At 35.3% G+C, this 10,610-nt stretch overlaps 1 protein-coding gene across 7 annotated transcripts in view; it reads left to right on the top strand.

Annotated features, from left to right (window-relative positions):
- The window catches only part of LOC106878768 (irregular chiasm C-roughest protein), an 898,223-nt gene that overhangs the window by 246,023 nt on the left and 641,590 nt on the right, over positions 1-10,610 (top strand). For all 7 annotated transcript variants that reach the window (XR_016241877.1, XR_016241876.1, XM_089352175.1 and 4 more), the window contains one exon: positions 7,282-7,323. The gene's annotated coding sequence lies outside the window, so the exon portion shown is untranslated. The remainder of the gene's footprint in view (positions 1-7,281; positions 7,324-10,610) is intronic.

A 10,610-nucleotide genomic window follows, 5' to 3' on the forward strand; every position in this document is an offset into this window, starting at 1 on the left:
CCCAGCTGTTACATTCCCATCACCTACCTCTCACTTTTATAACTCACTCCCATAAACCACACCACTTTGCATACACCTATACATCTCCATTCATTTTCTGGCTTACATCATTTTCCACAGTATCACAGTATTGACCAGACTGTCGGATGTTGCTGTACACCACTGGTCACAATGCACTTCACATTGTTTTTAGCTTGTCAATGATGCCACCCCACTAGCTTGGTGAGCAGGTCAACATTCCCCCCCACCCCCGATCTGAAAACTATTCCATCACATGGTTACCCATTTACAGTTGAGTAGAATGGAACATTGGCAAATTTTTCTGCCTTGTAAGGTTAATTTATCCAGTATTTCTGCTGTTTTAATGGCAACTTTGCATTCGAAATAATATCATCTCTTTATTTGTATCATACAATACACATTTCTAATAAAAGAAAAGAAAAACAAAACAAGACAAAACAGTTGCCTGTTTACATTTATGCTCACATGGTTATAAAATGAAGTGTTTTGCACTGGAACACCACATACCACCCAGCCTGGGAATCAAACCCACGATATAGCAGCAATTGTGAGTGTAAGACCACAACTACTAAGCCACATGGCTTTACACATCCTTTCTAAAAAGTCAAAATAGATGCAATGGTCATGGCTGGAATCTCATTGATCTAATGTCTGCTGAATGAAGTTTTGCTCAGGGCTAAACAATGACTGATTCAGCATCAACTGAAGTTGTTTTCTTTCTTTCTCCAAGATTTTTGTACAAACTTTATTTAATATAACCGAGTAATCCTTTGCCTAAGGTTAATTTTCTAATGTTACTAAGGTCATCACACGCTGCTGATTCTTAGATATTACACTTTTATTTTATTAAAATTTGCTATAGAAGTTCTGAGTAGTCCTGAAGCTTCCTAGAAATAACAGCCTAATCTTTCTTTAGTCACACACTTCTGTCTAAAAATATGGAATGACAAAAAAAAAATGAATGGCTTGGGAAATTTTTACTCTTATACATTCTCCTTCTCTTGGGCTCAAACAGGAATAAATAAAGATGATGACTGTTCTTGAGAATTGCATGAGTCTAATAGAATTTCATTGAGCCATTTTCCCACCTTGATTCAACCAATAAATCTGTTGCACAAGGCCCCAGATTAATAGGTTTATCAATATTCTAAAACAGAATTTAATTCTTTTTTGTTTGTATGTTTGTTTTAGTTTTATTTGAAGTTTTTCTTCGGGAAATTCTTTTCACCCAAAATTAACTGTGACGCTAAAATTACGAAAGCAATGTTGAAAAATATCTGTTTGATCATGAGAAAGATTGTTATTTTTTGGAATTAATTTAGACAATATTAAATAACAAATGTGTTCACTAGTTTTATTTTATCTATTTGTTTGTTTGTTGTTGTTGTTTTTTTGGTATTATTGATTTTAATTCTCTTAGGCTTTGATTTTAACCAGGTGTTAGGATGGACAGTGTGTTGGAAGATACTGGAATTGTTTTCCAAAATAAAATCTTTTACCATAGCTTGTCTTTTCTCTCCTAAGAATAGTGATGTGTTTTTGGCACAGCTTGTTAATATTGATTCTGTAGTAGCTTCTAGTCAGAATTAAAGTATAATAATGGTTTCTCATTCCCTCAGAGTGGTTCACTCTAGAACTGCCTTTATCCTATAACAGGTGTATTTATCTTCTCAAATAAAGACTTATTCTTGTCTTGGAGTTATCTTAGTACTGAACTGTTGTTGTTTAGCCCAAGGCTAGACCTGATCGAGCAGATCTATGACCATAAGCATTCCGATTGTGACCATCCAAACTTTTTTGGTATCTTTTTAAAGAATAATCTAACCTGGTGACTGAAGGGAAATGTTTATGCTGCATGAATGGGAAGTGCTATGATTTATGGGAAGGAAATATGGTAAGAGATACAGAACAGGTGAGAGGTCCATAAAAGATGGAAATGTGGATGGTAGAATAGATGAGCAGACTATTAGCAGGAAGGAGGAAGACAATGACAAATTACAAGAAACGATGGGTGTAAAATCAATGATGGATGTTGCAAAGAGGAATGGGATGACATGGTTGAGTCATGTAATGAGTTCTGAGGAAAGATTAAAGAAAAATTAAAATAAGTGGGTGAAAGGAAAGATGGAAATGAATATGGAAAGTAAAAGCAAAACCTTTAAAAGGTTTTACTTATTCATATCAACCCATGGCTATTGTAGAAGGTACTAGCCAAAGATGCTAGACAGTGGGAAGGAAAGTTACTCAGGGCATGTAGATGAGTTTGTTTATTGATTTGTTGAGGATAAATCGCACAATTATTATAAATGGTCTTTTAAGGAAAAAATAGGTTATTATTATTGCCTGAAGGGTCACACACACACACCAAAGCCTCTGGCTTGCAACAAAATGAGTCAGAAAGAACAACATGAGCATCTGTGTGTGTGTGAGGTGCATGGCTGAGTGGTTAGGGGGTTGCACTCACAGCCATAAGATCAGGGTTTCAATTCCTAAAATGGGTGGTACATTGTGTTCTTGAGCAAAGCACTTCATCTCACATTATTCTGCAATCACTTCAACACCTGACATATGGTACATTGTGCACCTGTTCAGGCAACATTGATTTGATGGAGGGACAGGTGAGCTAACGTACAGCATGAACATTTGATCACCATAAACAAATTATTTGTGCAGGTCATTCAACAAAAACTGAATACTCGACAGCAGATTCCACCATATCTGCTTCTGTGTGTGTGTGTGTGTGTGTGTGTGTGTGTGTGTGTGTGTGTGTGTTTTGGAAATTGGAAAGATTGATATATCATAATGGCTGTCAGTTTCATCGTGCAATTCTTCAGAGAGTGGAATATTTTGTGACTTTCTTGCTACATTTAGAAGAAATGGTATTTTCCCTGAGCTATATGCATGTGTGCTTGTAAAACAAAATGTAATTGATAGTCAAAGTACCATAAGATAATTGATTGGAGGAGGAATTTTGAGTCAGTTCTTGTTCTTTGTTTCTCAGCACTAATCACTGGACTAGTGTGTGCACAGGTTATGACTGGTATGGCAAGCAGTGGCATATGTATATGGTATATAGCATATATAGATATAGATATGGAATGTAAAAAGATAGATGGGTAGATAGAGAGACAGATAGATATTAGCATATATATATATATATATATATATATATATATATATATATATATATATATATATATATTTATATAGATAGATAGATAGATAGATAGATAGATAGATAGATAGATAGATAGATAGATAGGTATATGCCATTTATAAGACCTGGGACAAAGTACTGAAGACTGACCTAGAGATGTTGAGCTTCATGGAAAAGATGACAAAAGACTGAGACAACTGGTGATTTGCTGTACTTGAGAAGACTTGTTCCCTTGTGTACACCATGGTGAAAATGATGTCTTGAAAGCTTATTTTTACCAATTCTCTTGCATTCAAGCCTTCCCTACAACTCATCTTCTCATAACCCATTCCCTCATCACTCTCCTAACTACGGCACTGGCACTTCCTCTGCTGCTCTAATTATATGAAAACAGAGAGGCACATATTACAGCCACCACACTTTTGTGCCACTAGTTTGCCTTCTCTTTGGAGCCACCCACCTTGCATTCTCAACATCATCCCATACCACTAGTGAACACCATCTCATATTGGCTAACGAATCCCTTCCCCCCACTTCATCCACTCCTATAAACCCCTGATCTCCACTCTTGTCACTGAGCAATCCTCATTCTCTCCTTCCCATACTTTTCATCATCTCCTTATTGCCTGCTTTTCTGAGTTTTATTACAATGCAACCCCCACTTTTTCTCTTGTCACTTACCAGCCCCTTTCTCCCTGACCCACTCCTTTTTCTTTCACCTGTCCCTAAACTGATATTCAGCGTTAGCTATGCTCTCTCTCACTTGTTTCCCATTCACTGTATTACCTGTACCCCTATTCGTTACTTTGAACAATCTCTCACTCACCTCACATTCTCATGGACTTATCTACTCCTTCCTCCTTCTTCCCGTCACCCATTTCTCTGTCCCTATCCTCCTCTTGTACCAGGCACCCCATCACAACCATCTTCTTCTCTCCCTTTTCTAGTTGGGGGTTCGCTGTTGCCTCTCAACAGCTGGTATAAGCCACCCACCTCAACACTACAGCCCCCTTCAATTATTTATTTTCCTTTTGCAACATATTAAATGTCTTGCGAGGTACTTGGTACCCTCAACAGTGCCACTGACACTAAAGAAAAACACCCAGTGTGTAAGGTGGGTGATGCTCGGAAGGGTTTCCAGCCACCAAAACCAGACCAAAATAGATATTGCAGCTCTGACCTGTTGGATCCTTTCAAACTGTCTAATCCGTGTTAGCATGAAATGTGGACACAAGATGATGATGATTATGATGATGATAAATGATGGTATCTGTGTGTGTGTGTGTGTGTGTGTACGTGCATATTTGTGTATGTATGTATATGTAGTATTAGATTCTGTTGTTAAGGTTGCTACAGATGTAGTAAATGAAAGCGGCTTGCATTTTCAGAAGCAAGTTGAATAAGAAAAGCACCATTAACACATGATGTTTCAGTAAATATATTCAGCATATTAACTATACAGCTTGAAATATAGATTTCAAAGTGCGACTGATGTTTGATATATGTGCTTTTAATATAACTTCAAATTTCATCCACTCTCTCTCTCTCACACTTTTTCTCTATTTTTTCTTTTGCAATATATTAAATGTCAGAGGTTATTCCATCTTAATATCAGTGTTGTTCATGAATTTGATTTTTCATTCTGCAATTCTCAAACATCAAAATTTCTTGAAGTTGTGTGTTTTTCTGTCTTCTCCAAACTATAAAATCACTCTCTCTCTCTCTCTCTCTCTCTCTCTCTCTCTCTCTCTCTCGCTCTCTCTCTCTCTCGCTCTCTCTCTCTCTCTCTCTCTCTCTCTCTCTCTCTCTCTCTCTCTCTCTCTCTCTCTCTCTCCATACATGTATGTATTTCTTGTAGTGCTGTGATTGCTGTTATCATTCAGGGTGTTTCCATATCTTCCTTATCCCATAGCTGGATTAAGATGGCTGAGATGTGGTGTTTATGAAATAAAGTATTTATCAGTGGTCAGTTATTCAATGAAAACATGTATCAGTTAAGAGATAATGATGAAAATAGATTATAAACTGTATAAATGTGTGTGTGTGTGTGTGTGTATGTATATGCCAGGGTTTTACTTGAGAGGCAAGTGACTTGATCTGGGACTGTACAATTTAAAACCATGACTTTGTAGAAAAGCCACTACCTAACACACACAACTGATAAATTCACTTTCACATTCAATTTAAAGTAAAATTAGCAGCTTTGTGTCATTAAATGGCTGGAATGGCTCTCCTGCAATGCAATTGCGATGTGCATGCATGTGTGTGTAATGTATGCATGGATATAAATGTATGTGGGTGTGTTGGCAAATGGTCAGGGGCAATAAAAACTGAAATATGCAGAAAACAGCTTTCGTCACATTCCAGGGGAAAAAACTACAAGTGGTTGATGACTTCTGTTACCTAGGTGACCAAATCTGTAGTGGCGGGGAGGGGTTGCTCTGAGTGTGTAGCTGCTAGAATAAGAATAGCCTGGGCAAAGTTCAGAGAGCTCATACTTCCACTGGTGACAAAAGGTCTCTCATTCAGAATAAAAGATAGACTCAGCTTTAGAAATGTGTTGTGACATCACTGTCACCAAGCTGTATCAGCCCCTTTGCCTTTCCCTTGGATAACATCAGTGGTGTGGAGAGGGGAGGCTGGTATTCATGGGTGACTGCTGGCCTTCCATAAACAACCTTGCCCGGACTTGTGCCTCGGAGGGTAACTTTCTAGGTGCAATCCCATGGTCATTCGTGACCGAAGGGGGTCTCCTCACACACACATATATATATATATAATAAGAATAATATTAGGGACAAGCAGTATAGTTAATATGCTAAAACTATATATATATATATATATATATATATATATATAAACATGTATACATATACATACAGACAGACATACATACATATACACACACATACACACACACACACCTGCATATATATATATATGCATATATATACTTTAGGGGAGTTGCAAACAGCACCCCATGCAGGTTAAAACATTACAACTGTTTTTTTCAAGTTGATGGTTGAGCCAAAATCCTTACAAGCTGTGTCAAATGCAGATACAAGAGATTGCACATCCATTTCAGAGTGTGCAGTGGAGTGAAAGCATTTGAGGAGGCCAGGATATCTTGTGCAAGTCTCGTGAAAGATTTAAAGAAGGATGCAGCAGTCGAGATGGTGAATCTCAGTGAGCTTTTTGTGAGCACAGTCTGTGACAGACTATGCCTTTCTTTTGCTGGGCTCAAATCTCATTTGAGGACCCATGAAAAAAACGAACCTCCACCAACTATTCTGCCTTTATGTCTGTGCACACGTTTCAATGTCGTGTATGCCACAAGGTCTGGAAATCTAACAGAATGCCTCAAAAGACATTTTAAGATCCATGAAAATTAGAACTTAACTGCAGCTCTTGGTGGTCCAAATCGGATATGCAATCTATGTGGGTGTCTTTTCAATACATTGTCTGGTTTAAGAAGCCACATCAGATGCTATGATGGATCTAAAGTGGAGGTACAAGAGACGGTCATACACATATCACCATTTTGCATACATCTATCATCATTTTGTTAATATTTACTTTTTCATGAAAGATTGGGTTGAACAACTCTTTCAAGTGGTAGTCTTTTACAGTCAGATGCCTATTCCAGTGCCAACCATTTTAATCATCCCTGATGACACGCTGATGTCCAGTATGTTCATTTTTGAAAGCTAGGATATACTTTGTGTGTGTGTGTGTGTGTGTGTGTGTGTGTGTGTGTGTGTGTGTGTGTGTGTGTGTTCCACCTGGTTCCTAAATCTTTTTTTTTTTAATTTCTACCACTGTTTTCCCTTCATTCTTTTCTCTGATGAAGGATTAGCATCCAAAACATTGAATGACATTTTTCTTTCTTTTGAAACATTACACTAATAACTTTTCTACTAAAACTTGTCCCTTTTCTTTTGTCTTTCTCCTGTCTTTGCTCAGTACACTGTATGTGTTTGTGTATACATATCTATATATATTTACGTAAGTGCTTCCATATATCTGTATAAGTGTATATATATATATAAATGGTTGTATGTGTGCATATACACATATTTATGTGTCTTTTCTTTATATTTCAGTATCATGAGCAAATCTTCTTCAGTTATGCTTAAGTAATCAAGGTAAGGTTTTAAAAATATATTTTACTCTTTTTTATTTTTCATTTTTCTTCATAGTTAATGTCACATGTTTTCTTATGGCATTTAAATTATCTTATATAATATTTAAATAATCTCACAGCAATATTCTGAAATTGTGCATGTTTTGTTTGCATATACATACATACAATTTTGTGTGTGTGTGTGTATGAGAGAGTGAGTTTGCATATATATATATATATACGTACACACACATGTATATATTTGTGTACACATATAGATACACACACGCAATGAAACACACATATATGTCCATTTAGTCCATATTTATATGCAATTTATTTTCTGTCATTCTTTTTTGTCCCTTTTTACCAAAACAGTTGTGTAACTTTAAAAAAATATTACAAAATTTGAATTATTTATATATATTTATTTATCTACTTATTTTAGTCTCAGAATCTTGAGATAAACCAAAAATAAGAATAAAACAAAACAAAAAAAAACATATACTTAATAGTTTTTATCACTTAGTTTATATTTTAACTTAAATCCTTTTTTTTTCAGTTTATTTCTTTGTGTATTATTGTTACTATTCTATTTTATTTCTGCTATAAACATACCATTCCTACCTAATACAATGTTAATAACCATTCTTTTAAAATCTAATTGGTGTTTGTTTATTTATTCATCTTATATAATTTATTTATTCATCATCATCATCATTATCATCATCATTATTATTATTATTATTATTATTATTATTATTATTATTATTACTATGCTGTCTTTTATGCAGTCATTTTTACTGAGAAGCAATTAAACCTCCATCATGTCTAAGCACTATCATTTAACACAGCTCATCTGTGTACAAAGTTTTTTTAATTTATTTTTACTTTTAATTCTTCATTTTTTTCTTACACACGAAAACAAATTTACACAATCATCAATGCATATTAATCTAGGCCCGTTCTTTAGTCATGTCAGTAATTAATTTAAATAATATCAGTGGACTGGCAGAATCGTTAGTAGGTCATCAGAGGACGTATCTTGTGCTACATATTTAGTTGTATCACTGTTATATTCTGAAGTGTTCAAAACCTGTTGGGGCAGACTTTTCTCTCTGTCCTCTTGGCAGTACCACTTTAAGGCAGTACACAGTATTGTTGCCCAAAAGGCTTCATGGCTTTAAGGACCAATTGCTAATCTACATATACTGTAGCTTGCTGTTAGTAAATATATAAATATAAATGCTTTGCTTGGGAATTTATCATGCTGTTAAAACAGTCCAGCAGCTGCGGATAGTCTATGTAAAAAAAATACCAATAAAGGTCGATATAATAGAACACACCCCACTCCAAAAGTTTGACTTTGTGCCTTAGAAATCAATATTAATTCAACATAAGGTAGCAAGCTGGTAATCAACCTACCCCTTCACCTCATATTCTTAGCATTGTGCCACATTTTAAAACCAATTTTAATTCAATATTCTCCCGTAGTATGATGCAGATATGCACATGTGATCATCAAGTTTCCTTGCATTCATTTGGTTCTATGGTCAATACCACTGAGCAAAATTTTATGCAGAAGTGGTTGAGTGTTCCACAGACACAAGTACTCGAAATGTAATTCTCTGATATAGAAAAATCAGAGTGACACAAAGTTGGGCCTTGAAATTACAGTTATCTGTTATACTTCCAAAAGCTTTCCATCTAACTAATTTGGATTTCTACCACAGCCTTGAGTCAGCTAAAACCCTGGTTTGATGGAAACTGTGGTGAAGCCTGTCAAACCCTAAATATTTTGGGGCTGAAAACGTAATCTGTCACATTTTGTAATACCACAGCTATAAGGATTGTTGCATAAATTTACAGGAGTCTAAACTGGACGAGGGTTTCACCTGTGAGGTTAACGTGAAAGTCTAATGAACTCTTTTCAACAATAGAAACATGAGTCATGGAATCCAGTCCCCTTTCAGACTCTCCATCTCAGAGACCCTAAAAAGGAGGATCAAAGCTACTGTCTGACATTGAATAAGTCCCGCCCCAAATATCTGCCGAATCCTTGCAAGAATGGAGACAGAAAATGTGAAAATGAAATTTAAGAAGATTTTGCAATCAAAATGTCAGCAGGAAGAAAACATGAAATGTGTGGAAACATTTAAAAAAAAAAACTAATTAATGTTAATCAACTTGTCATTAGCACTTTTATAACCTGAAGCTAATTTCAATTAGATTTGTGAAAATATATTAAGTATAGGAAAATATGACAAATAAGAAAATAACCATTTGAAATTATGTTTTATGTGTGTTATAGCATAATACCTAGGTTACATATATACAAATGTGTGTATGCATTTATACATACATACACACATATATACACACACACATATATGTACATACGCACACACATACATACATACATATATATATATATATATATATATATATATATATATATATGCATGCATACATGCATATGTATGTATACATATATATATGTATATATGCATACATATGTGTATATACACACACACACATACATAGACACACACATGTATGTGTGTGTGTATGAGTCTCATCACCATCATCAGTAAATGACTGTCTCCTATATATTTATGTATTCATGTATACATATACACATGCATATATACTGAGAGAAAGAGAGAGAGAGAGAGAGAGAGAGAGAGAGAGAGAGAGAGAGAGAGAGAGAGAGAGAGAGAGAGAGAGAGCGAGAAAGAGAAAGAAAGAAAAGAGAGAGAGGGAGACCTCCATAACATATTGATATATAGATAGATTGACATGCAGATAATTAGATATATTTATGTCAATATATCATTAAAAAATCTGATGATATATTTACAAATATGTATATTTATTAATAATGGTTTTTCCATTAAATGTACTCTATGGAAAACATTCCAGTGATTACCACTAGAAAGTGGTGGTAAAGGTTCCAGAACTCTCTGAAGAAATCCTTTGGTACTTGTCACACTGATTGTCACCAGAGGTCTAATACAACCTCCAGTCACTAGGTCTGGGGAAACACCATTCACAAAATTGTCCCCAGATTCTAATATGCATGAAGGGATCTTTGAGGGCAAAAGATGATTAAGGAAGAATTCTGATGCTGCAGTATTGATCCCAGAAAAGAATTTTCTTTTCAACTATGGTGACAGAGGCTGCATAAATCACTGGTGACCAAATCAGACTTGTTGAACACTGGTAGATCTACAGTTAATGAGAACAACACTATTTGCAAAATCAAGACATGTATCAAACTTAATGCAAGTACATCACAAATGGCAAAAT

Source organism: Octopus bimaculoides, chromosome 5, assembly GCF_046866305.1.
Source record: "Octopus bimaculoides isolate indiv1 chromosome 5, ASM4686630v1, whole genome shotgun sequence".
Classification (NCBI taxonomy): domain Eukaryota; kingdom Metazoa; phylum Mollusca; class Cephalopoda; order Octopoda; family Octopodidae; genus Octopus; species Octopus bimaculoides.